The 25844-nt window shown below is 41.4% G+C and overlaps 1 protein-coding gene across 2 annotated transcripts in view; it reads right to left on the bottom strand.

The window, feature by feature from the left end:
* The window catches only part of ptn (pleiotrophin), a 95115-nt gene that overhangs the window by 42289 nt on the left and 26982 nt on the right, over positions 1 to 25844 (bottom strand). The window contains exon 1 of one of the 2 annotated variants that reach the window (XM_084711094.1): positions 20645 to 20803. The exons of the other annotated variant lie outside the window; for it this stretch is intronic. The gene's annotated coding sequence lies outside the window, so the exon portion shown is untranslated. Of the gene's footprint in view, positions 1 to 20644; positions 20804 to 25844 lie in introns of those variants that run through there. 2 annotated transcript variants of the gene reach the window in all.

Here is a 25844-nt window from a genome sequence, read left to right as displayed (position 1 = left end):
TGAAAACTCATGAAGTTAAAACCAAAATGATCAGGAGAATGAGCACTTGAACAAAGAGGACTACCTCAAATGACAGAACCATCTTTGGGAAAAATTTACTTGACGTGTACTTTGATGTTTTAGTTTTGGGGAGGCAGGATTTATGACCTGTACTGCAGCCAGCCAGCAGGGGGCGATCAAGATGCTTTGGCGTCACTTTTGGGAGCTTTCATGTGTCCACTGCTATATAGACTGTCCATGATCACAACCAAGGAAACTTCCTGTGGACAAAACACAATGCAGTGCCACATAGGCTGCGCTGCATGCTAGAAAACTAGCCTCTACATGCGTCTAAATGGTTAAATAGACAATAGACACATTTCTGTTCTAATAATTAACAGTTTTTTTGGAACTGTTTCACCATAAATGCATCACGACAGCTGGTGCCCTTTTCATTTTTTTTGCCCTTGCCCTTCAAACAGCCTCAGTCCACCACTGTTGGAATCCATGTGTGAGACTCTATGACTCATTTTGCAGAGTAAAGAGCATCATTCGTTTCTTTCTGCGGGTTCACACCTGTAAAAAGAGGCTGTAAAGATGCACAGCTCCAACAGTAAAGGGTCAAAGCCGAACATAAATCACCGGTCACTCTGTTAACAGGTTCACCATGTTCTCGCTGTTATCTTTATCTCCTCCACACCTCCCCTTTGATCGCTAAATCATTTTCTTCATTTCTTTTACAGCAGTAGGTGGGTGTCTGAAATAAGATTTTAGTGCTAAATGATGATTAGAATTTCCCAGTCCCACTTCAATTCTCCACATCGAAAGGGGGGGCAAAAAAAAAAAAGCAGCTTATTTCTGATGACTCAACCACGGAAAATAATCACACCTATTCAGTAAAGTCTATTTTTCGTCTTAATGTGGGGCGGAAATTGGAAGCAGGAGACTTTGTTTTGATGGTGATATTGGTTTCTTTTGATTTAACTGTCAGCAGAGGGCCCTCATGATCTATCCACACCGGCCCTGACCTCTCATCTGCACTCTGTTGCCGCAACTGTATTTAATGACACCCACCATCAGCGTCCTTTCAGGCCACTATTGAGCCGAGCTTTTCTCTCCCTCTCGCTGTGTTTTTCTACCTCAAACAATGGCCGAGGCAGCTTTAACGTTTACCTTGCCTCGCTGTCAAACATGTGTCTCTTTGTGTCCTCCTGCTCGATGTCCCATTGATTCCCTTGCAGTGATTCTTCCATGCCCCCCCTCCGACTCCTCTTTCACTCTGATCTTCAGTCTTTTCTCTCTTTTTTTTTTTTGCTGTCATATTGGGAGAATGACCTCATCAGCTTCACCATGGCCTCTACCGGGTGAAATAAGTTATTGCCTGGAGAAGGCGAAGCAGAGAAAAAGCTAGAGGTGATTTTTGGGATAGATAGCATAATTTCAAATGGTTTTTGTAGATGAAAGATGTCAGCAGCATTAGGGGTTCATGTTCATGTTGATGGGTAGTTTTGGAGTATGCAGCGGCGCCGAAATGAGAAAGCCGAGTTCTCTCCCGCTACTCCTTGTGAACCCGCGCGTCTTCTCATCTCCCCAAAACACTCTTTTGGCAGGCTTTGAATTACCTGCACTCATCCCTGCCTAAATTGTTCAAATATGTTAGAAGTTGATCAAACAGAAAGGCTTTCGGAGCGCACGGCCGACAGAGCTTCCCCTGTGGGCTGTTGGGGATCAGACATGAAAACAGGGAAAGAACAAAGGCTTGTCGGGACCGTTAAAGACGCCTGGACCACGGCAGCCCATCAAAATTCATTCGGTGAAACAGGCATGAAATACCCGCCGACTGCAAGAGCCTCTCCAACATGTCAAAACTCCACTTGTGTCTTGTAGAAATACGGTGTCAAAACAGCGAGATACTTTCATATAAGACACAAAGTCTTTACATCACTTGCTCTTTGTCTTCCTCAAACATAAACCAATGTACTCGGTGCAAGTCATGCTTTATTAATGAACACTTCACAAATATTTTGTTATGATAGCCGTTTTAACTGATTTATGTATTTTTGGTGCAAAAAAGAGATTCAGTTCTCACTACTCCTATTTACAAAACAGAACAAGTTAAAGCTGAACTAACCAATCTGTCAAATAACTACAGGTACACTCTTAAAAATAAACGTTCAAAAAGGGTATCTTCCTGAAGGGCTGAGGTTCCACCCAGAACCATTTGCTTCTGAAGAACCCTTTTTTGAAGAAAGGGTTTGTCAACAGTTCTTTGCAAGACAACAGGTTGCATTGAGAACACTTTTGATCCTTTGCTGGAAGAAAGAGTGTTGAAATCCTTGTGGAACTCAGGGTTCTTTTAATTATAACATAGAGGGGTTTTCAGTAGAACCCTTTGGATGGGTTTGAGATAAAACCGTTGGGTTGTAAAAGAGTTCATGATAGAACCTCTTGGTTGGGCTCTAGATAAACCCCATGCAATCTAAACAGGTCCCAAGTAGAACCCACTGAGTGGCTCATAGATAAAACCCTTGGAATCTAAGTATTCTTGGTAGAACCATGTGGGTGGGTTCTAGATTATACCTTTGGAATCTAAAAAGGTTGTCAGTAGAAACTCCTTGGTGGCTTCTAAATAAAACCCTTGGAATCTTAAAAGGTTCTCCATAGAACCCCCTGGTAATATGAAAAGGTTCTCTGTAGAATCCAATAGTTAAAACCCTAAAAAAATACACAAAAAGGTTCCCAATAGAACCCTCTGGGTGGGGCCTTGATAGCAGCCTTAGAAGGTGGTTCACTTCCTTATAAAAAACCCAGAAAGGGTTCTGGGTGGAACCATTACACCATTGAAATATAGTCTGTAATCCTTTTTGTTGAGTACATCATTTGGAACCTTTATAAAAGGTTCTACCAAGAATCAAGAAGGGTCCTCCTATGGGGACAAGTGGAAGGACCCTTTATGGTTCTTGTTAACACTTTTATTTCTACGAGTGTAAGGTGAAAGCTTGTAGTGACAAATCCTCACAGAATTATCACTGCAGTCTCCCTTTAGTTCAACAGAGTTATCAGCTTTAAAAATCTCCTCTACTCCAAAATGTGTTTTTCTCATGTCCCCTAAAATGTCTGACCTTGACAGTACTGACTTGGATTAGTGCAAAATTTGTCACCGGAGAGGTGTTTTCACATTCCTCGAGGGGGGATGTCTGTGCACCTCCATAAAATCTGAGACCAAAATGTACTTCAGGAAAGCTAGATTTATGATGGAACAAATTGAAAAGCCAATCATTGTAATGCACGCCAAAAAAACCTGAAACCTGCTGACTGAGCGGACATGTCAGAGTGAAAGTTAGCATTAACTCTGTCAGTCACTGCCAGTTTTATGCTAACAAGCTAACAAACAATATTCACGAATAGAACATGCTAACTTATATGACCTGATACACCTATAATAAGTCACCCTAATCAACGTTGCTTGCACACAACAGCTATTTTCAGCCAAAATATTCTGATAAACATACTGTACACTACCTGCTCAGCACCGCACAGCAGATATGCAAAGTTAGCAACTAGCTGGTGAACATAATGGAGCATTCAGCAGCTAAAGAGCCAGATTATGTCCCTCAGGAGTTGCTCTACAGCAAAACAGAGCAAAAGGAGTGTGGATATAGGACTTCCATTTGTCAGGTGCACACAAACACAGTGTCAAATGCATGCAGACATAGGGGTGAGCATGGTGTGGCATTTAGCAGCTAAGGAGCTCGATGTTTCCTTCAGGAGGTGATGGAGCCCAAACTAGGTGTGAGAGTGAATACAGGACTTCACGTGACCAGAAACACGACTCGTGACAAATGATGAATGATAAATGAATGCTAATGTTGCTCTGTATCAGCTGGATGCGTGATTAGGCATGTTAGCACTCATTAGCCACAACAAATTTATGGTGATAATAGGACCACGTTGCAGCTTGTTTTGCTGCCACTTTCTGCTGGTGAATTCTCCTGATTTGTAATCATTTGTATAGGCTAACATGCCTAAGGGCATTTACTTTGTATGTTTTATGTTTGTGGGTTTTTTTCAGTTTTATATGAAATACACAGATCATTAAAACCAATCATTATTATTATTATCATTATTTTCTCCAGTAAATGATAGAGGAGTTGTAAAAAAGCAGAGGAATCACAAAAGATTTTGATAGAATTCACAACAAAGGGCTACAATTGTTCAAAATTATCAGGGCAATGTCTTCATATTTTATTTATTCTTTGTGGTTAAGACATAATAACCTTCTTATCTTGTTGTTCTATGAAAAATGTGAGGAAAATTTCTTGTTGAAACCCAACTACGACAGAGAGACCGCTATTTTTAACTTGTTTACTCCAGTTTGCAATGATAGTGTCACTCAGCTCCTACTCTGCCAGGCTCTGTGCGACCCTCAATGAATCAAACATAGCTTGCGACGCACTATATTCCAGGACCCAGTGACAGTCTTATTTCCAGCCATCGAGGAAGCAGGGGTAAAGTTATTTACTGAGAACGGTGGACAGAGGAAGATTGGACATCCCAGATCTGTCAAGGACACGACTTTTGGCCGAAGCAAATCCTTCACTTTTATTGCATTGTCTTTGGGGCCATTTGGCACGAGGAGATGGAATTGGGAGGCTAACGTGGCACGTTGCCTTTATCTAGCACTGTCTTCCACTGCTAAGTTTCCTGGACAGAGACAAAGTCCAGTCTATAACCTGTAGAGTCTGGAAACATTCCAACAATTATTCATAGTGTGGCCTTGCACTCCAGAGCGAACTGCTGATCTGAGACTTCATTAGACCAACCAGTATAAGACAATGGACTGTGCCAGTTTCTATCACAAAGGGACAGTACAGATTACTTGATATTGGGTTGTATGAGGTACCTATCAATAGTCAGTGTATTACCTACAGTAGATGCCAGTCGGCATGCTCCAGTGTGGAGAAACGGAGAGGGGCACCTGCAAAGAAGCTAAGCAATGTACTGCTGCAGACAGGTCAGCAACAAAAGGTATTTTAGTCACTTAAAAAAGGATCTTCCCCTCAAAAATCAATATCATTTTAAGTGTACACTACATTTAGAACATTTCCACAGGTTTACTTGGCCATCAGGCAGCATTCTCTGATGGGAAACTGCAGAAATATAAGCCAAGTATCACTCAACCAAACTCCAGAGGCAAAAGCAGTAATTTTACCTCGTAGAATACAGGTGTTGCTGGGCTGTCACTGCCTCAGTCGGTTACTTCGTTTGTGTTATTGTGTGACTTTGGCATCTTAAAAGGATAGTTTGGACTCACTTAAGTCACACAATCACTAAACAAACTAACAGACTGGGGACCAGTAGACCAGCAACTGCTCTGTTCTGCAAGGTAAAATGACTGATTTTGGATATGGAGTTTGGTTGGTTTGGAGAGAGCAATATTTGGCATATACTAAGTGGTGGCCCGTCGACTGCCATCCACTGTAAGTAATAAACTGACAATCAATATCAAATAAATCCACACTATCCCTTTAAAAAAAGACTTAATAACTTAAGCAATCAGATTTAAAACCAGCTGGCTGAAAATTAATTGAACACCTGTTTTCCCAAGGAGTCCTCACAAAGCTTGCCTTAACACCAAACTTAATAAACATGTAAATAACTTTGTGTTATGTCCTTGACTTGAAAAGAAAAAGTAAGGGGGGGAAATGTAGTAATTGGCATGTAATTGACATCCAGGTCCCATGAGGTAACCAAGCGGTGTACGTGTGTGTCTGTGTGTGTGCAAGAGAGAGAGAGCGAGTCGGAGTTTTAACTGGAGAGCAGTCACCGAGGAGGGCACGTGCAGCGCCGCAGAGATCCATCGCCTGAGGTCCTCTGACGTCAGCTGGAGAGGCTGATGGGAATTCAATACACAGCATCCACACCTCCTAATTTATTCCACAATAAAATGGGCTGCAGCTTGTTTGTCTGCACTTCCATTGACCGCTTGGGCCGATGAATGTCACTTAAGTTCACCACAGATTCTTTAGCTAAAGTTGTGTCAGTTGGATTTTTTTTTTTTCCACTTATTTGTTAAGCCGCTGAAACAAGTACAGAAAAACAGAAAAACCTTTGAAAAGCTGCTATGAATGTGTTCATTTACTGTGTTGCCTGCTGCAGTGGTGTTATAAAATAGGACATTGAACAATCCAATATTCCAATGAACCGCATTCACCAAGGAGTGCTGGAACCTCTGTGCTCAACAGTTTTTCATGAGTTGAAGTAAAATATGTAATACTTTTTTCTGTACACGCAAAAGTTTTATTTCTCTGAAAATCTGTTCACAAGTTTGGTAAAATCCATGTTAGTGATAACTTCTCCTTTGCTAGTATTAGTGCAAAGGTGTGACTTGGACAGTCCACTCTAAAATGAGCAGTTTTATCTTGGAAAAAGACATTTATTAGGTACTGAACTATAAGTCATTACCTGTGCTACCTTGACAACGGTCGGTTAGTACTCTGTGCCGTTCTTTGTTGGGTTGGGTGGGTTTTATCTTGAAAAAAAAGAACCGATTTTGACATTTTTTTTCCCAGGAGGGCAAAGTCATGACCCGCCCTGTTGTACCTCTGATTGGTTTACCCAGATATTCTTAATATAACCCCATCCAGTCATTCCTAATGTGTAAGTCACACCCTAACAACAAAGGCAACATGTGCTAGCCAGTCACATAGGGCTGAAAATACCATTTTTCCCAAGAGGGCAAAGTCATGACCTTCCCTACTCTGTCTCAGATTGGCTTACCTTGATAATTTTACACTAACCAATCACTCCTCATGCCAAACCCAACCAACCTAACCAAGAAGGCAATAAGTTCTAGCCAAGGCAGAGTAGGGCAGGTCATGACTTTGCCCTCCCGGGGAAAGAAATATCTGTAGCAGTTGAATAGTTCAGTGCCTAATAAATGTCTTTTTTTTAGATAAAGCTACACATTTTTGAGTTGTGACCAGCGCAATGTACATTTGTGCAATAATGATGATGTTTAATCATCATCTCTATAAGCCAAACCTGTCAGGTGGATGGATTATCTTGGCAGAGAAAGTGCTCACTGAAGCAGATTTCAACAAATTTGTGTACAAAATTTGAGAGAAATACACACAGAAAAAGTCTTAAATCTTTTACCTCAACTCACAAAAAATTTGAGTGAAGACAAGAATGTTGTGCTTATATTTTTGTCGAGTATGTGTTCACTGTAAAGTAGCCATTGTATGATAATAAGGGACCCATTTATTTTTACTCCTTTCAAAATATGGCCCATTTTACGACCAAACTCATTTGGTCTTGTTCCTCACACAACACAGTGTTTGCTAATGTCCACCTCAGATCCTATTCACCATCACCCTGTCTCTGCAGGAAGCTATTTCCATCCATCAGGAAGGCAACCCACCAGATTTTCTGTGCGCCCGCTGCTGTCATTGTCTACATTCATCTGCACAAAACACCATTCGCTCCAGCTTTATTTACCAAACCATAAATGTGGCGATACTATATGTGGAACAATTTACAAATAAATAAGGGAGTCCATTTTGCTGCGTGGGCACATCCAATCATTCCAAAGTGAAAACACAACTCAGAGCTGCTGTGCGAGTGCCAGCAGCCCCTCTGTGACACAAGCTGTGCTCAGCTGTGGGGTGGCTGTAGGGTTAAGGGGTAGACGGAGGGAGGAGGGTGTAAGGTGGCTCTTGCCCGCAGTCACAGCCCGGGGCATTAAACATGACCTTTCAACTTGCCACTGAGCATTAGAACAGTCAAAGGAGACGTCGAGTTCTCATGTACGAACACTCTAGAGTGCGGCGGGGCTTTTGCCGCGGCTGACACCATCTTTTACTCTAATGTGTGTCAAACAAGCCTCTGCAGTCAAGGTAGTTTTGCCCTGCATGAAATGAGCGTGCAAGTTCCCCAAACTGACGTGCAGTTGATTTGAATAACTTGAGTGCATAGCTGGTTGTGTCTGCAGAGTAAACACAGTCAAACAAGCCACAGGAGAAGTAGAATTTCCTATAATAAAAAGTAGAAATAAAGCATTTTTGGCATGTAATTAGCTAGTCAGGTTTTTTAAACAAATATATTATAAAGATGATTGATGAATTAAGGATAAAATCTGAATAAATTAGTGGAGAAACACAACAAATGATCATAACAAATGAATGCACACCACAAATTATTGAGTATAAAGCAAAAAAGTTGACAAAAAGTCAACTTATTTCACTCATCATCCTCTATCCTTTTACATGGCAGTGATCAGGAAAAATTCAGCTCTTAGATATTAGATTTTGAATTAATTGGCCCTGAAGACAGCAGCCATGTGACTACTGATCAACTGTAGAGGTTTATAGTACTTTAGAGAAGAATTTGGTCCTAGTTCTGCCTTAATTTAAAGTGACTAGGTTCTTAAATGTTATGGTATTAAAGGTAGTTAAGGGAGTACACTGACTGGGGAACAAGGGTGGTTCAGAACTTCAGAGACCAGGGTTCAATCCCTGGCAGTGGTGCATGGCTAAGTCCCGCCCCTTTTTGCTCTGTGCTCCAATAACAGCTAGGAAAGCTTGGTACCCAGCAGAACCTTGCTATATGCTAGGCTCATCTAGGTTGAAAAGAAAACCAAAATTTGAAGATGGTTAAAAGATGGTGCTGGGGGACTTCACATTCTAAGTTTGCTAAAATGCTAGCTAACTAGCTAGGTAATAATTGATGTAGATTAGCTAGCTAGTTAGCAAGCATGTTACTAACATTAGCTATCCCATTTAACTAGTTCATAGATGTATAACTGAACCTAGATACGAACCTTGTTTCCAAAGTTTTTCCCAGTGGCCACTTGCAGTATTGCAGTGAAAAATTCCCCTGCAGCCCAAAAAGCATTTCCCCTCATAAGCCACTATTATAAAAGAGCCATCTGTAAAACTGTTGACAGGACATATCACATCTAACTACAGGAAACAGGAAAGGAGAAAGTTGTCCAAAGTCCTACTAAAAGGGGCAGGACATAGGAAGGGTCATTTGGCAGTATTGGTGGCTGGGAAGCTGGTGAGGGATCAAGTCCTAATTGCAGCACTGACTTGTTCTTCTGCCTGTTCACTCTGCAGCCTCCCTGAGCCGTAAGTAGGAGATAGAGACATCAGGCACGGCAGTGTAAGGGGAACTGGCCATTCAAATTAAGGCAGCACTCTGCTTTTCTCTGTGTTCCCTCGTGATTATGTTTAAAGGTCACTTGGGGTTCAAACTCCAACTTACAAGAAAGAGTATTTTAATGTACTTGTTCAGGGTGCTGCCCGAGGGACAAGCTTTTGTGCTCTAAAACAGTGTAATACTGTTGAGAGCAAAGAGGTGATCAGCTGGTGTCTGAGGACATCTCATGGTACATTTCCAGCCGCGCTTTTTCAATTTGTGCATAAAAAGTTGAATGGAAATGCCAGAAATTCGAAGAAAAATAACCAGATTTTGCAACAAAAAAGTGTTTATGTGGAAAAGTTGCAATATTGAGAGAGAGAATCTGTCTGTATGTTTGTCCTTCGATTTTCTCGAGAAGCATTCATCCAATCGACTTCACACTTGGTGGGTGTATTGCTGAGGACCCAAGGGAGTCCGGTGTGGAATCTGGTGCAGTCTGGTCAAATATTGACAGCATAACACTTTTTGGCTTGTAAACTTTTGAACCATGAGTCTCAGAAACATTTTTCATGGATTCTGTGGGTCCAGATTAACCTTACCATATAAACCACACCCATTTACATACATTACATACATTTTCCACCATTTTTGTTTTTTTTTTCTTACTTTTGCAAATTGGATTGGATGACCATGACAAATTTGGTGCAATTTGGCCAATAAGTCGCACTGAAAGAATTTCTGTCTGTCCGTATGTATGTCCTTCAATTTCCTTCACAACTGTACATCCGATAGACTTCACACTTGGTGGGTGTATTGCTGAGGGAGTGCAGAGTCGAATTAGGTGCTATTTGCCAAACTTAAAATCTTTAGCCTGTAATTTATGAACCCCGAGTCTCAGAAACAAATCTTTTTTTTTCCATGAATTGTGTCCAAATGTGTAAGCTGTGAGTTCTCTTCTCACAGGAGAACAACTGCCCCCAAAATAAGTACAGAACATGAGGGAAAAAAATACTTTTCAGATTTGAGATCAGATATCAGAGTGATCATGACAAATTTGGTGCCATTTCTTTAAGCGTGAAGTCAATCGGATGAGCACTTCTCGAGCCCCAGGCACACACTCTGATTGGTTACTGCACTAGCACACAATAAAGACTGACGGAAAGAAATTCTTCAAATACACCTTGACACTGTGGTCCCTGCTCCTTCTTGTACTGTATTACTGTCATGCTGCCACCCACTTTTATCTGCCTCTAGTTCACCACAAAGCCCTAAAAGAGGAAGGAACAAAAAAGAGCACGGTGTCGTAGGGGTGTACATGACTGCAACAGCCCTGGTTCAAGTCCAGAGGGGGCCCTGGCCGCATGTCACCTCCCCTTCAATAAATCATAAAGGCTGATAAAACACCAGAGGATACATGAGGGTCAGAAGAGAGAAATTCATTCATTAAAAAAACACCATCTTAGGTGGGAAGTAACAGTGAAATGCTGCGTTACTCATGCTCCATTAATTATATAATCTTGTCAAGTCCTCATGAATATTTTCACATAAAGCACTGATTTATATTTCTGAAAATATGTGCAATATTTATTAAATGGGGACGTGGCTTCCGTCAGAGCTTCAATAGTTCAGGGTTTTGTGCCAGCTGAGTGCAACCCGCCTCCTATGGGAGCCCTGGGATCTTTCGGTGATAAACTGTTGGGAAGGGAAGGTGGCAGGCGTGTGAAGAGCGGACGTCTCAAGGGTACAAACACGCCCCTTCCACTAGACAATGCATCAGGCTGTAAGAGAGCTTCAACTTAAAATGCTCCAGAGGACTAAACATCATGAATTCACATTGTGTTTTTGTCTTCCCTCCCCCAGGACACCGCCTTGTGGTGTACTGTCCTCGTCATGTACTGAACAGCATGTGAATTGTTGCTTTACTTGCCCCGCTAACATCTCTAAACTCCAGCGGAGACAGAGGGCAAGGCCACAGCCCCGGCCTGGTGTTTGTGGTCAGATGGAATGTGAACTCCGGGTGAGAAAAAAGAGGGGAAGTAATAATGAGGCATCCCCCCTCTGCTGGTTGTTTGTTTGGACAGACCGGCTGTCTCACAGCACAAGCTGTGGATGGAATACTAATGGATATGACTAATGATTCTCTCTCGCTTTCTCTCAATGCCTTCCTACTCGACTCTCTTCTCTCACTCCTCCTTCTCCGTTCCCCTCCATGTGAATGAAACTTTTAACTCTCAAGTTGGGGATCCAAAATGCATCATTCAGTCATAACTAAAGGGACCGCTTTGACCAAGGCTGGCAGGGTTACAATAAAAATGCATTCTGATGCAGTACTACTTACCAGTTGAAAATGTAGTCAGTTACCTAATTCATTTATCAGAATATTAACGTAATGTAACTTGATTACTGTCCCTTACTTCTGGATTACCTCAATGCTAAATCTGGTGAAAATGTCTTGAAAATCTTGTAGTGTGTGTATGTTTGAGATTAGAGAGAAGAGAATCTCTGAAGCTTTCACAGTTGGTCTGTGCAGCTAATTTTAGCATTTGTTCTATATAGCTGACATTAGCTGTGTGTTTTATGGATGATTACAGAATTTTCACAGCTGAACTTTCACTGTACAGATGTAGTTCCTCTTTTCTGATTTAATGACAAATTAATGGCGAAATTTACACCCAGTGAAGCATTTTTTTCACTAGGGGACATGATAAGGAATTGACTGAAAGATTAGCTATGGTTTCACTGAGGCCAGAGTGGTGGTGTGAGACTTGCGCCGTGTTGTAATATGTGTGCACATTCATTACCCAATTTTAAATACATGTATCCGTAGTCTCATTACATATTTTTTTCTGTAACCGCAATGGAATATAGTTACTTGGTATCCTAATTACATAATCCTGTTACATGTGTTCCATCACTCCCCAAGCCTGGCTGTGACATGCACTTGCATTTCAAGGTATGTAGGGCAAATTACTAGTGCCTGACAGAACGTTTTCTCCCTCTGGGCTTTGTCGAACACACCCCCACCCTTACTGATCCTGGTTACTAATCACTTATTGGTGGGTGGACATGAAACTATCCTCTGTGCTTGCGACCATAGAGTGGGCCCGTCTAATCCTCTGCGCATGCATCCATCTGAGGTGTTTAACTTTCCATATCGTGCTTTCTCCAGAATGTGGTGCCTCGAGGGAGGAGCAGGAAGACATCCCAGAGTTGCACACACTCTCCACTGGGCCAGATTAAAACCTGCTGAGATTCAACCAAGGATTAGACATCCCCTTTGGCATTAGGATGCTGTACAAACTGTTTAAAATTATTTTGGTATTAAGTATTGAAGATTTGGCCCTTTAAGCAGGCTGGTAACCACTGTCTGGCCTAATAAAAAAGGGCTGCGAGAACTCAAAGGAAGAGATTTTCTACCCTAATAATACTGAATCAGATGAAGTGAGTATTGGATTTCTCTTTCATGTGATCACTGGACTTAAAGTTACCATGAACCGGCAAGTGGAGCGCTTTTTTCCTGTAAAACAGCCAGTTACAGAGGAATATTAATTGCTGTCTAAAATACCCAAGAGCACTGTGCTTTATGCCTTCATTTGCAGGATGGTTGGGTGTACAGTCTTTCTAATTATGTATCTTCACAGTCTTCTACTTCAACAGTTTTACAACAAACTGAAACTTTCTTGATTTGTAAAATTATCTTTTAAACTGACAAACATCATATTAGCTGACTCTTCCTAGACTGAGGGTTCCCAGTGACCGCAGCCAGACTGGGACCAAAGCAGCCAGACCAACAGAAGTCAGTCTGACGACACAGCTAACCAAGCTAATGATGGTTAGTGGTTAACAAACTCACTTTCACCACAAGCAAATTTATTTTTCCATCAGGAAACTAGGAAGACGGCGAAGTCTGGTTCTGTTGCCCACTAACCACAGCTAACAGTTATAGTTAGCTAATTTAGGAGCAAGTAAGCTCAAACGATCTGTCTATCAAGAATCTCTGTGATTAAATAACCAAGAGTTGAAGCTGTGCAGCTGGAGGACATCAGAGGCAAACCAGAAAATACTTCCTCTATAAAAATGATCCAGTTTCAACCAAATCAGCGACTGCATTTATAACATTGTGCTTTATTTGTACAATGAGGCCCGACCCCCAGAAACACTGTTTTCTCCTTCCATGCCGTGTGAGAAATGTTTCCCTGGAGGCAAATTTAGTGGCACCCCTGAGTGCAGGATAAGTCATCAACCGTTTTTAACCATTTTCCAGAAAAAGAGAAACTCTAAATACCAACACCAGAGAATATCTGCAACTTTTTTTTGTCATTGTTGGGCCACATACTGGCGTGTAAGTGACGTGTAGCACAGTACACATGCGATAAAAACTCTTAAAGATCAATTTTGACCCCATGGGAACTTTAAAACACAGCCGGATCTCATGATAAACTATGCAGACCCTTCTAATCAGAGAAGTTTGTCACCCCAGCGCTACATTACCATTAGCAATCCAATTAGCAGTGAGATTGGAATGGAGACACTAAGTGGCAGACGGTGTTCCACAGCGAGGCTCACGATCAATTTAACTTTCCATTCAACATCAGTGGCCACATCATAACAAATCCCAGTGAGTCAGTGTGTCCTGCTGCCATGTGGCTCTCAATGTTTTTTTCTTTTGTCCCCCCCCCTTTTATACCCCACACACTCTTTACACCTAACAAGAAATTCTATCCGGGAAGAGATGATTATAAAATTGCAAATAACTCTACTGGCCTGGTCGAATCCACTGCCAGCGACGAAGCAGCCAAAGAGCAGCTCTAAATAAAATGAGATTGCATTGATTGAGACAATAGATTACAGCATTTAGGCGATGCTTTGGCAGCATATTGGCTGTATGTTATTTAATAGTCCCTTCTGGGTTTACCTCTGAGCCATTTAGTAAGGTTCTACGATGGGAAGAAAGTTTTACAAGTCGATAACGTGGCTGACTTTTATTTCTGTTGCACCTGTTATCATTAAGAGGAGAACTACAGGCAGGATGACCAGATGGTCAATTAAAAGAAGATTTATATAAGTAACTATGACTGAAGTCATATAATACTAATATCCAAATGTTTCAGTTGTAAATACAGCTGAAGTGGCAGTGTTTGTCCAGCTCTCAGTTTCTAGATTTCTCTCTTTTCCTCTGATGACATGGTACGTGAGAGAGACAAGCTCATCCCTCACTTCATTAGAGGAATACAAACACTACCCACTCCCCTGTGCTTCACACTCTGCAGCCTGCACACACACACACACACACACACACACACACACACAAACACGAGGGGTGAAGAAGCCCCCTCAGGACCTATATTCCCTGTATGACATTTGCTAAAGATACACAACTACTGAGTATCCAAAGCCTCGGCTGTATACTGCAGGAACTGCTTGTGCAATTTTGCTCATTAGTTCCTTATTAACATACCATGCACACTTAAAGCTGCTCTGATCAATATTTTTAAATCAAGTGTGGGTCAAATGACTAAGGCTGACATGAAAAGGGGAGCTTGACCAATGAACTCACCAACCATGCAGAGATTTATAGCTGGGGTCGATATGTTGCAAGCCACAAGTGAGTCTCACGTCTTTGCAAGTTGAGTCCTGAGTCCTAAACTAGGGGTTTCGAGTCCAGTACAAGTAATAATTCACTCTTCACCAAAGGTAATGCCATTTTAACAACAGAGCCTCAACTTATCGTTCAACTTCAAATGTCAAAGCTGGATTTTGTTGTGTCTCTGACTGTAATTTGCATATTGAAATTTGTTTTTCGTTGACCACCTTATGTCCTACAAACACAGTATCTCCACAATGTTAAGATGGCAACATTACAGTTTCAATGTTACCATTAGTGCTGAAATGTTGCAACGTAACAGGTGTTTTATGGTATTTTTGCAGCGTATTTTCAATGTCCTCTGCAGGACTTTTCCTCTACTTTATACAATGATGTTGCTGCAGCGTTGTTTAAATGTCACATCTCCAAAAAGTGGTCAAAATGTTGGGACAACATACCAGCAACGTTTAAAATAACCTGTCCTGGCGACACCACTCTAGAATTTCACTAGTTTTGCGTGTTGCAAAAGTTACATTGCAACTATACCCCTGCAACGATTGTGCATTGGTAGGACAGTTTTTGTACATGAAATTCCTGCAACTTCGTTGGATTCTGTCAGATTGGTTCAAGAAAAGTGGATCTGGGGAATTAAGTGCTGACTTGCTGGGAATTAATAGAATTACTGTGAGCTGATTCAGGAAATTAATTGGTTAGTGGCACACTTTTTAAACAACATACTTTTTTCATCTTTGAAGTTGGGGGAAGTCCAAGTGAAGTCCCTATTCATTCGTGTTCAAGTCCATGTCATGTTCAAAGTCTCTTTTCCACAACTATTGTTATCAGGGATAATGCTACATAATAGCTTTTCTAACTAATCAACAACCTCATACCATATTATCATTTATGATGTCAATAGACAACAATTTTGGAACTTGTGTAACAACATTTTCTCCAACTTTTCGCCTTGTTCCAACTCCAGGGTGCGTTCACATGAATTTTCCCAGTCAGGAACTAATTTTTTCCAATATTCCGACACCACATGAATACAGGATGACAGTCTTAAGCTCATTGTTTTGGTCTAACAGGTTTACAGCTCCTGTCAACCTCATTTTCAACATTTTTTCTTTTTTCAATTGCCCAGTGCCAAACAGCATGACAAAGTTAGCGACTATCTGGTGAACATGGTGCAGCATCTTGCAACTAAATAGTCATATTTCCCTCAGGAGTTGTAGAGATGTTGTTGACAGAGAATAAATGAATATGAATATTGGATTTACATTCATCAGGTGGAAACAAACACAATTCCATATAAATGCTAATGTTGCGCCTTGTCTACTCGATGTGTGAATAAACCCCTGTTTGCTAACACGTTTGCTAGCTTAATAAGTGTTGTGTTCACAGCTTGCTGGTCTGCCCCCACGTGGCTAAAAATAAATTAGAGCAAGCTTGACACTTGTCAGGGTTTTTACAGCTTTTACAGCAAACTTTTGAAACTAGTGAATGTGTATCTTAATATTTGACTATATTACATTAGGATTTTTAGGTTGCAGTTTTTAAGACTGTAACAGGAAACCACTGATGTACATTCATTTCTGTATGGTAAGAAAATCAGTTGGCAGACTCTTTAAACCAGCAATACACCAGTCTACATGAATAGGTGGGATTTTAGGTTGTATTTTTTAAAACTGTAAGAAGCAGCCATTGATTTGCATTCATTTCTGTATGGTAAAAAAACAACAGTTCTTAAAACTTGCTCATGCTGTGTAATCCACCAGTAAAAATACCAAGTCTACATCAATAGTTGACCATGTGACATCAGTATTTGCAACTGTAACAAGCAGCCATTGATTTACATTAATTTCTGTATGGTAAGAAAATCAGTTGGTGCACTCTTAAAACTTATCTTGTGTAATATTTGACTATGTCACATTAGAGTTACCTTTACAATATTTTCATATTTTACAGTGGATGCCTTTAATGTTTACATGATTTACAAAATATTTGGTCATGATGTAGCTACAGTGACTTGTAGTAAATGGGCGAAAACTTGTAAAATTACTAGTATGGTCTTTTAAATCTCAGTGTGCCACAGACCACACTGAAATACAGCCAAACACCAATTAAATATCCAGTCTTAAATTGTTGTATGTTTACTTTCATTTCAACATTTATGTTTTCGCCCTGTGAACTTTGCCCCCTCTTCTTTCAGTCACCTACTGGCAGAACTGGGATTCATGTATGTTTGTGCATATGTCTGTAGATTTGTGTGGGTGGTAGTGTGACTGAGTGGGACACTAATGAGCGGACTGATTACAGTGGAAAGCCTCGGGTTATCATTAGCTCTCCGAGGATCAAACACCAGATCAAGTCAACAGCAGGGTGGAGACATACAGGCCACAATTAGATATTTGTTTTTCCACAGGAAAAGTAGAAAATCCATCTGAATTTAAGGAAGGGAGTAAATGAGCATCTTTTTTTGAGGGGCTTAAACTCAACGGTGGAAGTTTGTTTCCGATCAAAAAGGGACTGAGAGATTCACAGCATCCTGAGCACTTAAGCACGAACACAAATCCACACAAGGCATTAGTAGCCCCATCAATGGGCTCCCTCAGACAATGGGGACCAACACCACACAAGAGGAACATTCTCTCATCACCGGCTTAGGGGGTTTTGCAGACAGCTTTGATTGTCTCGCCCCTGCCTGTAATGAGATAGCTGCTCGCTTGACGTCTCCATGAGAACGTCTGCGTTTCCACACATGACTATTAACCCAACAGCCTCAGGTGCCGCTCCCTCTTGCAGTGCCGTCTCATCGCCACAGCTGAGAGGCAAACTCAGGTAATTTAATGGCGAGCAGCTCTGCGTCTCCTGCAGGAATGTAGTTAAATGATAATTATACTTTAACACAACTATTTTTTTAGGTTGGGCCATTATTTTTTATCGGTTATTAAATACTGTATACCGTATTCACTTGGGAACACAACAACTTTGCTAAAACAAAATCCAACAGAGAAAGAATGAGTGGTCAGACGATTGGAAAGATTGTAAACAAGCTAATAAGTTCACCAAGTTACCTAAACTACTAAAAACTGAAAAAACTAAAACTGAAGTTATAAAGCCTCATTGCGCAGAATAACTGCATATGCACACAACTGCAGCAAGAAAGGCAGGTCAAAGTGCGATAGATGCCTGAGGAAAAAGACAACTTTTCAACTCTCCTCCAAGAGTTGCCAAGTGTCCACACCTCTGCACAACATCAGATCGCTTTCTGTTTCCTCAGAGAAAAGCACCATGCAGAAATGATTAACAGCACGTTGACAATAAAAGATATAAAAGGAGCATATTAATGAAGAGGTAAATTATAAGCTATTGGAATGATGTGCAATAGTAACACCGTTTGAGGAGCAGGATAACTTCCCACAAACAAGTAGCTGTAGGTGATAAAATAGGTTTGTTTGTATTACTGGTTGGGAAGGTATTCCTGCATTTTGCACACGACGCTGTTCTGATGTTCTTGATCCATCCATCCGATGGCAGCGTGCATTGATCTCCTCAGCAACACTTGCTCCCTTCAAATGTCCAATTTTTTTAATCTGCATTCATTTTGCATGTTGTCTGTGTTGCAAGTCACTCCACGCTATTTGTTGTCTCATGTGTCAATGGGGCAACTGAGCAGCACACCTGTTGACAGATGTTTGGCTGTTTGCGTGTCACTCATAGCACCTAAGGATATGACTGGCAGTGTGACAGCACGGTTAGGGTGGACCAGGAGTTTACCTGTCACTCGTTGAACGCTCCATCATCAAGGATATCATAGACTGTTTGTGAGCTGGACTTATTATGGGCTTTCATGGTGGTTTGCATTTAATGCAATTTAACTATCAAACTACTTTCTTATTGCTGCTGATGACTTTTTTACTTTTCAGAAACATTAAAATGTTTCAAAACAGGAGCACTGTGGGAGAGAAGGGTAAAAACAGGAGGGTTTTACCACTGAGTTGCATCATGGGAAGTGTAGGATATAGCGTATTTGGAGCTTGACCCATACTAGGAACTACATGTCAAGATATCTGAGCCTCAGCTGGTTGGAATCTGGTCATTCTTTTTTAAAAGATGTTACTTGTGAGTTGAAACCTGTATGATTGTTTCTGTTGGACTTGTTTTATCCCTTTCGCCATGTTCCCAGATCTCAGTAAAGACTAAACTAAATAATATACCAGAATGTAGCTCAACCTCTGCGCTATGTCTACAGCTGGATGCAATGAAGGATGGTTCCTTGACAGGCCTCTCTCCTGGCATCCCTCCCCTCCTCTTTTCTTCTTTTCCTCTCTTTATCCTGTCCTCCCTTTCTGTGGAGGCCCTCCGGACCCCATCAAGCCTCATTCTGTTCATCCCACATGTGAGGGGTCAGTGCGTACCCCACAAGAATAAACCAGCCACTCAATGTGAGAATCTTTGTGTATGTCCTCACTCCCCCACCCACCCCAACCCTCTTTTTCTCCCACTCTCCCTCTCACTTACTTGTGCCCTATAGACGAGAATTGGCTCCATTCACTGCGCTTCCCTCCCCCCTGGAGCGGACTTCTCAGGGCCCTAACAGCGCAATTCTATGCCTTATTGCTCCAGCCCCTCCATGGAGAACGGTCTCGTCAAAGCATTTGTGAAGACACAGACGGAAATGAACTGGCTTTGTGCTTGACATATAAGCGAGATCACGTGGTGGAGTCTGTGGGGCAAGCGTTTAACAAGAGAAAGGGGCAGAATGTGTAAAATGTCTCTTAAAGGCCTCCAAGTGGCCATCTTGGAAGGAAAAAATGTCAGGATGTGTTTAGAAACGAAGCGGTTTTATGAGTTTGGCCCTGCTGGCCGTCCTCCAGCTTAATCCACATTGTGTTCTGACTTCCTACGGACCAAAGCTGGTTTCTCAAGCTCATCTCCACCTCATGTTTAATCTCCCCCAGCTCTTTCATTAGGACCACACCATGTGTTGATTCTAAATAAATGAAGCGGACACCTCATTTCGAGCAAGAATGAGCCGGAGAAGGCTTTTGTCCGCAGCAGGAATGCCCATAAGACAGAGAGGAACACTGTTTGGCCTGACTAGGGTTGCTATACCAGTGCTGGAGAAAGCCATGGCAACGCAAGCAAGAAGAAGGTCTGCCGGACCACGTAGCGCTGATACAATACGGCTGCTCGTGGTTTGTCATTCCAGTCAGGCCTGACCCAAATTACGACATCCTGGGCAAAATGTGGCCCACTTCAACCAGCACACATGCACAGACATACTTAATTGGGCGTGCGTACATTTGGCTGATAGCGATAATAAACAAAACATATGGATGTTTGAAGTCTAATCACTGAGGAAACGGCCCTGTTAATGATTTAACACCACAGTCCATAGCCCATGGCTGCCGGATTATTGGGACACTCCAATTGTTTACCCAATATGTCTACAAGCCACTGTTCCATCTGTGGTTATAATTCTCTGCATTTTAAGCTTAATAGTCTTTTATGTTTTCATATGTTTATTATCTCCTATCAACAGCCTGAGGGAGAAATCTGCTTAAAATGGGAAGAGCAACAAAGAAGCGATTAGCACCATGTCTACAGAAGGGTAAAAATATGAAACAGTAAAGCGTAAATGCACAAATGCAAAACATTATTTTGATCACCAGAGAAAGTTAAACTGAGCTTCTTCGGCAACTCCACCCAAAGTTTTCTTAAAGTGAGATTTGAAATCAATGGGAGCACAACAGGGGTCGATACTGGCACCTCTGGAAATCGCATAAATCCCATCCCGCGGGAGAGAAACGCGCATCAAAAAATGGCCTTCATGTCATCTGAACTGTCTTTCTGCACAGCTGTCACTACCCCACACGAAAGCCATGCATCAGCAAGTGTGCACGCAGAAGAAGAAGAAGAAAAAAGCCCACTTACTTTATATTGGAGGTCTGGTAGTTGTATATCAGAGCTTGAAGAAGTTTCTCTAGACTCTTTTCATCTGCACCTCTGCCCCGCTGCCCTGCCTCTCCAATACTATTTCTCTTTGTGGGCTGAGCATGCGATAGCTGTGTAGTTTTTTTTTTTTTTCTTTTTTTGTGTGTGTGTGTTGCATGGGGTGAGGGGAGGCGGAGGAGGACAGTGGGTGGGTGGGTGTTGAATGCCGGGTTTCCTGACTCGTGATCAGGAGCTCATTACCCGCAAGGTCACTCCAGGGACGCCCCTGCCTGGCACTCACCGAGACACCAGAGAGAAGATGTGAGATGGACGATGAGAAAGAGAAAAGACAGAGAGCAGTTAAGAGCCAAAGTGCCTGGGAGCTCTGTGGGGACGGGGAGAAAGAGCTTGAGAGAGGCACAAATACATATAAACAGCAGGAGAAGGAGGGAGACAGTGAGAGACAGTGATCCAAATGCCAGCAGAGAGGCAGACATTAGGAAGGTGAGAGAAAACACAACAACAAAATGCGTCTGTAGGAGCCTTGGATGAGCCCACAGAGCGAGGAGCAGCAGCCCAGTCAAACCACGCAGAGTTATATAAAATATCTTGTTGATCCATGGAAAAGAGAGTCAGGCCACAGCGATCAATAAAGTATTGACAAACACCAGCTGGGCACTGGATTTGTTTTTCAGCGTTTCATATGGGCCTGAACTGCAAAAACATGTTTACTGTGACATGTGAGTGACGTCTGATGGAGCTGTCTCATAGTGTTTTTGGCGCTCGATAAGATGATTATGTGACTTTGTGTTTTTTTTTTTTTTTTTAAAGAAGATCTTGATCCTTTTGAGATTGCACCGTTACAGTCACCAAAACCTGCTTTTCATGACAAATTATAACGAGATGAATATATTACATTTTCAATTAATGGATTAAACATTAGTTTATAAATAATGAAAATCCTTCCAGCTTCATATTGCTTCAGCCATGCTGTGTGTTAGCTGGCTTGCTAACATTAGCCACTGGTGAGCCTGTATTTAGGAACTATCTGGGTTTTGTTCAGGCTTGGAGGCCGTGTGAACTCAGTGGATGCAACTTGTGTTACAGTCGCTAGATGGTCAGTTCATAAATCCTCATAGGCTGGTTGCTTTTTAAACCACAGAGGAAGAGTCCAGAGCCATGAGGCTGCCTTAGGCATAAGGCTGCTTTGAGCTAAATGCTAACATGGCAACATGCTCGCAATGGCAAAGCCAACATGCTGATGTTTAGTAAGTGATGTTCACCATCTTTGGCATGCTAACAGTTGCAAATTGGCACTTTGCACAGAGCGCATTTGAGGCTGATGGGAATGTAATGTGGGTCATAAAACAAAACACACTGAAAGCATCTGACACACAGCTTTTGAAGTTCACCTATTGTTTTAAATGGCAGCGCACGCACCAAAAGCATTATGAGGTGCATTAAATCACCTTTAAATCCCAAATCATCAAGGACCCAGAGACTAAAGCTGTTTTTTCTTCCTGTTTGGAGATGATTACCAGATTTTTGCCAGAAGAAAAGTTAAAGGTCGGTACAAAATTTCAAGGCAATTCATCTCATACTTTTCGAAAAACTTAAGTCAACCACAGGGTGGCTTTAGAGAAAAAGTCAACCCCCTCCATGTTAGCAGATGGGACACTGGCCAAACTAAAAAAAATAGTCAAGGTCCAACCCTGATCACTGCTGCGCAGACTCCAAATGACGTCACCAGCACTCGGCAGCACTTGTACGTGGGGTGTTTTGAATTAATTTTTGTCCAGAGGGAAGTGGAGATACGTCATCCATCTTACAGTCTACGATCTGTACCAACGTGTCGCACCGTCTGACCAACCAGTATCACCGTCTATTTACAATCCACCTAAAAACATGACAGATGACCTTTGCTGGATAACTAGTGATGAAATCAGTAATTTTCCTGATGACTAATTAGTAAAGCAATTTACTTTTTCCAATAAATACCTGATTAGAAATTGATCACATTGATTGACTATATTTTTCAAACTTGCCCAATAATGATTTTCTGTTCAACCAATTGATTACGTGGCTAATTGTTTCAGCCTGGAACAAAAACACCGCAGTTCAACTTAATTATAGATCAGAGAGGCTAATTTATCACCAGGCTAAAGTAAACAAGGTGTAAACATTTACAAGGCAACAGATAACTATTAAAATCAGGCTAATTTTAATTGCCGAATTTGATTATTTCTAATTAAACTCATTTGTACAGTCAGCTCTTCTCTGTGGCCAGATATCCTTTTAGAGGCAGTGCGGTAATAAGTCGTGGATACTCTCAGGGCGTTTGGAGCGGCAGATGGCTGGAGATGACCCTATAGAGCGGCTCTGCTGCCGCTGGACAAGCCTGGATTGACAGATTATAGCACACACACCCAATCAATAAAGTGTACCATTAGTTCTGTCCACAAAGCCTTGTGTACAATACTGATGTCAGACCGCCTCTGTAAACTCTCTGCAGTCCACACACAGAGAAATGGCCTTATATTTCACCTTATAAGGCTGTCTTTCCCGGCTCGGGTTATTGATTGAGTGCCTGGCACAAATTCACTCTGTACCAGAAAAAAAAAAACCTCAGAGTGCCAAAAAAGCAGCTCTTTACCTCATAATTATTAGATAACACATTTTAGTGCCTGAGTCTATTGTTAAGGTGCTATTCAGAGCCATTCACAATGTGATTATAATGCACCATTTCAATACTTTAATGGTCGTTTCAAGGTGGGAGCACATTCAAAAACCATTAGACAGCGTGATGGAGGTTCAACATTATTAATTCAACCAGAGGGTCGAACATTAGCATTAATGGCCCCCAGTGGTCAACTTTGTTTTTAAATCTAATACCAGAATCTTCTCATCTGAGCTGTTTTTAAGTTTCAATTTAGACGAGTCGAACCTCAGCTTCTTTTGACAAAAATTCTTGAGGGAGCAAGCAAAGTCTTTATAAGCAAATAGCATTAAAATGACGCTGGATTTGAACATTTTCCTTTAAAAGAGTGGTTCAAAAAGTTGAGGAACGTTTCTTTCTGCAAGGCCACTCATAACATGATGTTTGGAGCGTCTGTATTTTGAAAAGTGAAAGAAGCTCTCTGCAATGGCAGGTTTTAACTGAAGTCATGAGCATAACGTCCGGTTGCTGAATTAAAATAAGAAGAGCTGTATCGCAGTCTACTTTGGAAACATTTCTTTTCCACATGTGAAAAACTGCAATATACTGTGTTGAAATTAATTTTTTTTTGTTTTTCAGAGTGCTTTACAGAGTCCTTGACCAAGAAGCTTGGATTCAAACGTCATTCTTGCCTTTGGAAACAGCAGTTGAGCAAAAAATATCACCACGAGAGGCTGTCAATCACATAACCTGATCTTCCTCAGATGATGGACTTTTCCCCCATGCATTCAAAGTTTTTAAGATACGCTTTCTTTCTTTCAATGCACGTAAGTATTAATTAAATATTCTCGATTTCCGGATATGTAAGGTCTGCCTTTGTGGTTTTGTCATGTCAAAATAAGAGCATGATTTCAAGCCGATACCTATTTTTTTCTGACGCAAGAGTCAAGTTCAAGTTATTAGTCTGCTTTTCACTGTGCAACGTCTTGCAGGTTGACATGAAACAGGGTGACAGAAGGGTGAGGAGGTGAGTCGTGAGACTTGCAGATTTCAAGAGGCAACCAGTTGTTCAACCGCAGGTATTCAAACTTTAATTTCCAAAAGCAGAGCAACACGTAGCGTGTTTTCAAAGCCATCAAAGAAGTGCTGAGTTTAAAAAAAAAGTTGCATTTATCAAGCAATACACCAGCAGCAAAATAATGCATTAGTTAGTGAGGAGCCTTTAGGCTGTTTGGTGCATCTGCCCCAGAAAGATATGTCCTCATCTGAAGTCTAAATTAAGGTAGAAACTAGAAATGAAAGCATTGATTTTTGGACAAGAGAACAAAGCTGAGAAATTATAAACATCACTTCAGAGCACACATGGCCAAACGGCATCAAAAGTGATAACTGCGGTAGTTTAGTCCAGTGTTTCTCAACCCTGGTCCTCAAGTGTCCTGCCCTGCATGTTTTAGATGTTTCCCTGATTCAGACCTGATTCAAATGATCAGCTCGTCATCAAGACTCTGCAGAAGCCTGACAACGATCATTTGAATCAGGTGTGTTGGAGCAGGGAAACATCTAAAACATGCAGGACATGCAGAGATGAGACTGTGGACTTGATATTCTCCTATAAGTGAATGAAAATAAACTTACAGCAGGTCTATTCAATTACGTTTGCATTTCATTTGTCTGACCTGTGAGGATAGAAATTTAAATGTGTAAAGCAATGCATTTTGCATATAAATATTATGTACAAAAGTACAAGAAAAAAAACAAAGCACCTTTGTTATCCTAGATTAGAAGTAGTTTGTTGTTTTAATTAGCACCGTGTTGGTATGTAACATCATTTTTCCTTCAGTGTGACTCTCATAAATTCCCTCTGCTTAAACAGCCTGAGGTAAAACTTTAATAAAGTGTCTCTGCTTAACATCAGACGTAACCAATGAACGGTCTAATTAGCCTACTAATAAAATGATGGTCTTCTAAACCTGTAAAATTAGAAAGTTAAAAGGATATCTAAATAAAATCACAATTATATACTCTTTTTCACATTCATAAATGGTCAGAGGGACGGATTGAGGTCAATAAATGTCTGGATTCAGCCTGCGAGTCTGATACACATTAACTTGTATAACTTCCCGCTTTCTGCTCCAAGAGCATCATGGGTAATGAGGTCCTGTAACTACAAGATATGGTCATTTGGCCCCTAATTATATTCTGTAGTTACTGCTTCATAACAGAGGTGAGACCGAGTTTTACAAGTCACGAGTTAGGGTGACCATACGCCCCCGTTTTCTGGGGACTGGCCACCAAAACCTGAAATAATATTTTACGTGGCGAGAAGGACCAGGCAGCAGAGCCTACAGGATGACGTCTAAACTGGATTGTTCTTGTTTTGGCTGACAGATGAAGCTGCTCCCACTTGGTCGTGCAGAAAACTGTTGCGGGAAACTCAGCCAGTTTTAATATTTGGTTCATAATTTACCACTAACCATAACGATTTACAGAGTACAACTGTTGCATTTACCATGGTCAAAACAGGAATTGTCCTTTTCATTTAGT

The sequence above is a fragment of the Lutjanus erythropterus genome, chromosome 22 (genome assembly GCF_056507025.1).
Source record: "Lutjanus erythropterus isolate fLutEry1 chromosome 22, fLutEry1.hap2, whole genome shotgun sequence".
NCBI lineage: Eukaryota > Metazoa > Chordata > Actinopteri > Lutjaniformes > Lutjanidae > Lutjanus > Lutjanus erythropterus.
Note: the sequence above shows the minus strand (reverse complement) of the source record. Positions and strands in the feature narration are given on the sequence as shown.